The following is a 7,851-nucleotide window of genomic DNA, read 5'->3' on the forward strand; positions in this document are numbered from 1 at the left end:
AAACAGATCTTTAAAAATATTTCTACCAGAATCCATTCTTTAAAATTCAAGCAGTTCATTTTTACAAAATCAACCTTGGGAAATAAAACCACAAAATAATTAGATTTTTATGCTGGCTGAAATGAAAGTACTTGCCCTTAGGCCTTTCTTGGAAACACGCAGGGATGTGATGTAAATGCACAAGTTTTACTTCTTTTCTCCTCATAAATAAGTTATGAAGCTTTTAAGAGCATCTACAGAGCAAAGATCACCCAGCCTGGCTCCTGTAAACAAAACTATGTTGGTCTTAATTTAGACAGCATATGACTTGCACATCCTGCTCATACTTGTTGTGGTTTGGAAGAGGGATCAGAGAGGTTTAGCAGGTTATCCAGCGTTCTCATGGAGGTCTGAGATGTGTGGGAGATGCTGAGTGCATTCTCTGTGTTCTGAGCATCAAACAAATTCACTTCTGTCCTCTGGGGACACAGCTCTCCCATGTAACAGCCCTGCTGCAAAGGAAGCTTCTGTCATCTTAACCTGCCCACAGGAGTTGAGGTACAGGAGTGCAGCTGAGGGCTGGATGTGTGCAGAGGCTGTGGTGGTTCACAGCAAGCCCTGCTCCTGATGGGAGGCACAGGGTGCCCATTATAAAATGAGAGCTCTGCTTTTCAATGGTTTAGTAGGAAAATCCTGCCACAACAGAAGCTTTTACAGAAGACCCAAAGGTTTGGTTAGAAACATTTGCAGTATTTTAATAAGGGTTTGGAAATAAATTAATATTCTTCAGATATGAAGACAGCTGTCTGAGGGAAACTGCTAACATAACAGACATGTGAAAGTAATGTAGACTCATAGTCTGTAGTGCCTGAGCCTGTGATGTAGCTTTATCTGTAACATCATTTTAGATAAAAAAGCCTGATCTTATTACTGCTCCTATACCTGTTTTCATGCAGTACATATAATTTCTTACAATTACTGGTGATGTGCTGCACAGACATCAGAGAGGTTTTTTCTTTTTCCTTAAATTCATTAGCAGCTAAATAATGTTATTACTGGAGATGAGCTGAACAATCTGTTCCATGTCTAACTGAAGTCACTGTTTTTGCATGTGGAAGGATGTGCTGGTGGCACATAATGAGAGAATGCTCTGGCATCAATCCACTTCATCAATTCTTGAATGATTTCCTTCTCCAAGGGCTTCTAATGCAGCTGTTCTTTCAAAGGAATAGTCAAACCCTGTTGTGCTGCAGAGGTCAGGCTGAAGAGGATTTTTTCACTTTCTCTCCTATGCATTCAGCACAAATAAATCCTGCTTTATTTGGTCATTACAGCTCTCTTACACCTTCTTTCTAAATGTGCACATCCTATGAAAGCATTGCTGTTTGGGAGATTTCAATTCACAAGAGTTATCACCAATAACTTCATCCTTTCAATTTTGTCACATTCAGTTAATTGAGTACAGATATTCATTTAAACAAAGACTAAAGAAATTAATAACTTCTGAGCTTGTTTGAAGAGTGTCATAGAACTTGAGTCAAGAATTAAATAGAAAAGCAAGCATGGTGAAGTAACTGTGGAACATCTCTCTATTCAGTTGGCCCTTCAAGCACAGATGCAGGCAAAGGCCTCAAACTCCTACTACATGAGTACTTCATATTAACATAATTTGAAGAAATTGCAGCAAGTGAAAAGTCAGATTATAAATTTATATAGTTTTGTAAATAATATCTTTAACTGATCATACTAAACCAATCCAAATACCCCAAAATACTGCAATATTAGTATTGCAAATTTTGATATAAATACTGTAATTTTCTTGCACTGCTAGTGGAAATACTTCCCTAAGTATCATCAAAAACAGCCCAAACCTAATCACTGTGAGTTCCTTTTAACTGTGTGAGACAAAAAATGCTTTGGTTTTTCTCTGGCAGGCTAAAGGGTAGATAGACATAAAAAAGTCTCACTGTGTAAAAGTTGTCTTGAGTTATTTGGTTTAATCTAAACATTTTTCATGTATAATAAAACTGTCATAATATTTTGGAAACTTTGCAATTTTTGGGTTGGGTTTGGTTTTTCTAGTAAATGACATTTCTATTTAGAGGCAATATAAAAAGAACTATGGTTTGAAATTGTTTTTATTCAACATTTGCCTGCTTGTGACTCAAAAATGGTCTGTTCTTTTATGAAGATTTCCATACACATTTTTGGTTTTGCAGACAATTTTTTCAGGTGAGGAGAAAGTTTTAGCTGAACTATGAATCTGTTCTGTTTGTATGTATCATGTCCTTGTATCTTGCTGTTACAGACTTCAGATGTGGATGGATTTCCCTTCTGGATGTTTCTGCATCAGGTGCTGCACAAGAACCCTGCATTTTCCAGGTTGCTGGTTATAGCTGTTTGTAGTCTGTGTAGCACAAACTGCTGTTCTATGGCAACTAAAGGATGTTGAGAGTGTTTTTCATGCTCCAATGGGAACTGCAGAGCTGATCATTATTTCACAGCCTGCTGAATATTCTTTTCACAGGGTGTTTACTTGAGGGTTCGCTTGTGCTTATCTAAAACCACTTGCAATCACTGATGAAGGAATAGAATTTATTTTGAGTCAGATGTGACAGTAAGGACTGAGTCTCTGGAAAATTTGCAGCACCAGATTTGGTCTGACAATGTACTGCATTCCCATCCATCAGGCTACAACAACTGGAATTCCACCACAATTCCACAATGAGTGGAATTCCACTTCTCTTTTAAGCTACTCAGCAAAGGACATTAAACCCTGTGCACTACATGGAGGTGCTCAGGACTAGCAAGGTGACAGTCCAGGACAGCAGTGACTGGCAATTCCAGTTCAGTCTGGAACCCATACACTGCTCAAACTGCAATTGCACAGCCTGTTGGTCTCCTCCCACATCTCCAAGCGTTTTCTTTACTCACTACTGTTTGGATTCTGTAGTGATGAGCTCTTACTAGACTTGGATTTGGCAATCTTTTGAGAACAGTTTTTAAGGCAAAATTGGGCACATAGCCCCATGGTAGCAACTGGCCTGAATTCTAGCAGTGCTGAGTGCCTGCAGCTCCTGCTCTGGTAAACAGGGTTGCATGTACTTATGTCAGCAATGCATTTTTGCAGTATCTCAGCAAATGTCAGTCATAGCTGAGCTTTCATGCTTCTGCTGCACATAATGCCCTGATGCTGAAATGTGGATGAAGGGATGGAAAAATCCAGTTATCCTGTGTATGTATTTAATAAGCTGTCTAGTCTAGTAGTTCATTCTGAAGCTAACGAGATGTGATTGTATGTTCTGAAGCAAGGCTGCTTGTCCATACATTTGCATCCTTGGTTTAATCACATTGTACGTGGTTCCAGAGGCAAGGCTGAGGAATGTGGAAGAAACATTGCCTGCTGTATGCAATGTATACCATGACTGCAGCTGTTGCTTTACAGTCCATCACACTTGGCCACAGGTGCAGAAATAACACGGCTCTTCAGTAGATCAAAGAGGAGGCACTGACACAAGGTGGAATTTCATCCTGTGAATGCTTCAGCTGCTGTTTTAACAGCACAATACCACAATAAGCACTCGGTGATGCAGCACAAGGATTCAGGGAACTGAGGGGGAGTTGTGGGCAGTGATCTCCCAATGACATTGTCTAAGCTAAGTCTATCTTTAAGTCATTTTACCATTCAGATAACAATGGAGGAAACAAAAGAAGTGAGCTGTAGTAATACTGGACTGATTCAGATCATCCCCCCTATTTTCTTACAGGAGGGGAACAGCACTGTATGTCCAGCCAGAGAAGGCACTTGCTAAGATTGCTGTTGCCAGCACACTTGGGACAGTTTGTGAGGGAGCCATACAAGGCAATTCAAGAGCACATCATCACTGTGATCACAGAGACTCAACCACAGGCCTTACCCTTCAGGCAAAGAATGGAATCAGCCTGGGCCAACAAAGGCAAAAGCAAGGCTGTGATCTGTTGTCATCTTATTGCAAAAGTTCCACACCTCCTCAGTGATTTCTCATGGCCAGCTCCTCACAGCACCAACTCTTTTCTTCTTCACAGCACAGCCAACAAACTCCAACCCTGTCCTCACCCAGCTCACTCCAACCCTTTTGTAGCACTCATCTTCTCATTGGACACAGCTGTGGCCCATTAAGGGCAGGCCTGTTCCTAATCTTTGGTGATTTGTACAGCTGCAGCTCCTCAGGTGTGACACTACCTTCTGCACTATCTTTATTTTCTTACATTCTATCCCTCCACAATGATCTGGCCAGTTTATATTTTAAAAAATTGTGAGAGAAAACAAAGGGCATTGGCAAAGGAGTGGGGAGTCCCTGAACTCCACATTTCAGTTGACTTTGCCACTATCAATGATTTATGCAGAGAAGAACAGTAACAGCCTGGCAATGCTCACCTCTCAATCACATTGTACAGACAGAAAATAGGGAGTAAATTAACCTGCTGGAAGCAAAAACTTTGTGTAGAAATTACTTCAAATTTTTCATGATACCTGCTTCCATTTTGACATTTTTCTCTTGTGTTTGTAAATACTACCAGCCATCCAGAAAGATGAAGTAGCCATATCTCTAAAATAAGCTTTTCATTTCCTGGTGCAAATGTATTTATGAAGTTTTTTGAAATTTGTTTTCTGCAGCTAAAATTGGGTGCCCAGCCATGTTTTCTTAATGTACCTTTGGTCAATACAAAATACTGTGGAGTTTGGCATCATAAACATGATTTCACTTACACTTGGCCTCATTTGAAGAATTTACTTTATGCACCTCTTCTAAACCACAGATTAGAGAAAACCAAATTATCCTGCCTAACATCACTCAGCTGACATGGATAACTCTGTGTCAGTGAGATGATGGTCAAGCCAAATGTCAACATCTGTCTAAAGAACAGTGTTTAAACAGCAGGGGTGATAGAAAAAGTGTCATTCCCTTCCTTGCAGCCAGTATTTTAACAACTGCTCTCCAATCAGTGAGCAAGGTCCAGAGCTCAAGCTAATAAATGCTGCTGTGCTGCTAAAATGGTTCTGTGCCTTTGACTACACCAGCAGGCAGGAGATTCCTGTAGAGCAGGTCTATGGAGCACATGACAAAGAGCTGAGGGCTCCCCATCTGCACTCTGAGGGAGCTTGAATTCTGCTCCAGACTGGCTCTTGTCTGTCCTGTTGAACTGAATACTCATTAACAGCTGGGATGCATTAGCTGCTTTCTCAGACTGAATCTTCTGTTTCATCTTTATTTGAAAGGAATCCAGTTCATGAGCTGTGGCACTGCTCAGCAGAGAAAGCCAGAGCACAGTGAGCAAGGAACAATCAGGAAATTTGATCTGAAATGGTGGCTCAATGGTGGCTGCCTTACTCTTACCCTCTGACCATATGGCTGCAGACAGAATCAAGGGTGCTGCTGCCTTGAGAAGGCTGACAGGTTGTGGAAAGGATTCAAGAATGGACAGAGGAGAAGAGGAAAAGTTGTGCAACATGCTCAGAGAAGTTGGTCACCCTCACTCTACAACATTTATTTGATTTTAGGTAATTAAATTTGATTTGAGGCAATGGCACAACCAGATCCCGAGCAAGATATTTGCTGGACTGTAAGGTTCAATTAAGGATCTTGTACAGGGAACTTAGGTTTGAATTTACTGTTACCTCACCAACAGTTAGGGTACATTTTATAGTTTAAAATTTGCAAAAGAAGAGAAAAAAAATCAGCATTTGTCATAGATGTTACTTGTAACTCTTGAGATCTTTCATATTCCCCTACTGACAATATTCCTTTGGGCATCAGAGCTCCAGGACAAAAGAAGTCCCTGTCTTGTACCAAAGTGGATTTTAACAGGAATATTGTGGGGAAACTGCTGTTAAGAATGGCTGTTGATAGTTCCCACAGTGTCTGTTTCCTCAGCTAGGATCTCTTTGGTATGATTTCCTGCACAAGTAGCTACTTTCTAGCTATCACGTGTTACTTAATTTCCAAGCTGCTGTTTAAACATAGTGGGTTACAAGGTGTCTTTCTGTACCCTGAGAGGAAACCTGCGCAATGAAAGTGCATTAACACCCTCATTTCTTGCCCTCTGCTCTGCCACTGAAAGCTCTTGGCATTATAGCCCATATCTTCAGAGTTCCTAAATTTAAACCAAGGCTTGTGTGATTCTCATCAGGCTCTACCCTATCCCAGTTTTATTGTCTATATAATTTCAAAGTGTATTACTGAAATGAAAAAATTTTGGTAACTGGTTTTGCAGAAAGAAAAAAAAAAAAAAAAAACAACAAACCAAACAACAAAACAAAACCAAAAATAAAACAAAAAACCACCAAACCAAACCAAAAAACCCCACCACAGGTAGTAGGCCTACCCTACCCAATTATTTGAAGGTCAGATATAGACTGGGGCAGAGCAAATGGCAGTTGCAGCAATTAACCTTTGTATAGTGTTCTCCAGAACAACCTCTGCACTTTGCTACTGTCAGGTCTGGTTGTTTGGCTCTGTTTTATCCTTCCTGGCCTATTTCCAGTCTAGTTTTTCTTCTGAAGATTTTTATTAAAAGGATCTTCAAGAAGACAACTGATAAAACAACTTAAGAAAACAGTTGAGCTAAGGGAGTGGTGTCTGCTTTTATTGCTTCTAATAAATTGCTTAGCTTATGGAAAAAAGTTTTATCATACCTTGCTAAGAGTTTCACATGCTACTCCTTACTGGCAGTTTGCCAAGTGATCATGACTGAATGCTCTGTGAATTGAGGTCATTTCCTTTGTTTCTGAAACCCAAAGTCTGCAGAGCCTTGAAGGTGAAGGGTTTTTAATGGGTCCAGTGTTTTCTGGAAGTAGATGATGATAGCATTAGTTCACTAAAAGTAACTAGGATGTTTTTAAATCAATACAATACAGTTTCTAGAACAAACTAGCAGTGGACAGAACACTAAAATACAGGAGTGTGGGGCAGGAATATCAGGCTGAATGAACAAGATTTGAGGTATCTTAGAATGACAGAGTCATCAAGGTTGGAAGATACTTTTAAGATTGTCAATTCCAACCTGCAACCTAGCAGTACGACTTTTTTGTCATGGTTGTCTGATTAACCTTGTTTTTGTTTGTTTCTAGGTTGTGACTTCTAATGCCACTTGAGCTTTCTAGAACAAACATGAGGTACTTGCCTATTTAAGTCTAGTATTAATGTCATAGTGTTCAAAATTGCTAGGGAAAATGTATTGGCTGATTGATGGCTGGTGAAGTCAGCATTTTATGCAGAATTCTCTGCATTCATCACATTTTTTAACATGTTATGGAAACATGAATTATTTCCTGACAGGAAGCCACATGGGGCAAGTCTGCTACTGTTTCTCCTGTGTGGAAGAGCCAGGTTACTGTTATGCTGTGGGATACTGTAACATTCTTTTAGACACACGAACAGACTGGGGTGGCTACCAACAGCCTTACGGAGGAGCAGGGGTTGAATCAAACATGCCGAGAGCCGTGAACTCGGCCCTGGTGAGGCACACCTGGGGTTCTCTATCCAGTTCTGGGCTCCTCAGGGCAAGACAGACAAGGCACCACTGGAGAGGAACAGTGGAGGCCACAAACATGAAGGATCTGGAGCGTCTCTTATGAGGAGAGATCGAGGGAGCTGGGCCTGTTCTTGCTGGGGAAGACTGAGGGGATCTCCTTAATGCATACAAACATCTAAAGACAGGTGCCAAAAGGATGGCGACAGACTCCTTTCTGTGCTGCCCAACAACAGGACAGGAGCAATGGCCAAAACTAAACCATACGAAATTCCACCTCAACTGACAGAACTTCTTTACGTTGAAAGGGGAAGAGCACTGGAGCAGTTGCCCAGGGAAGGTGTGGAGTCCCCCTCTTTG

Source organism: Zonotrichia leucophrys, chromosome 12 (genome assembly GCF_028769735.1).
Source record: "Zonotrichia leucophrys gambelii isolate GWCS_2022_RI chromosome 12, RI_Zleu_2.0, whole genome shotgun sequence".
Taxonomy (NCBI): domain Eukaryota; kingdom Metazoa; phylum Chordata; class Aves; order Passeriformes; family Passerellidae; genus Zonotrichia; species Zonotrichia leucophrys.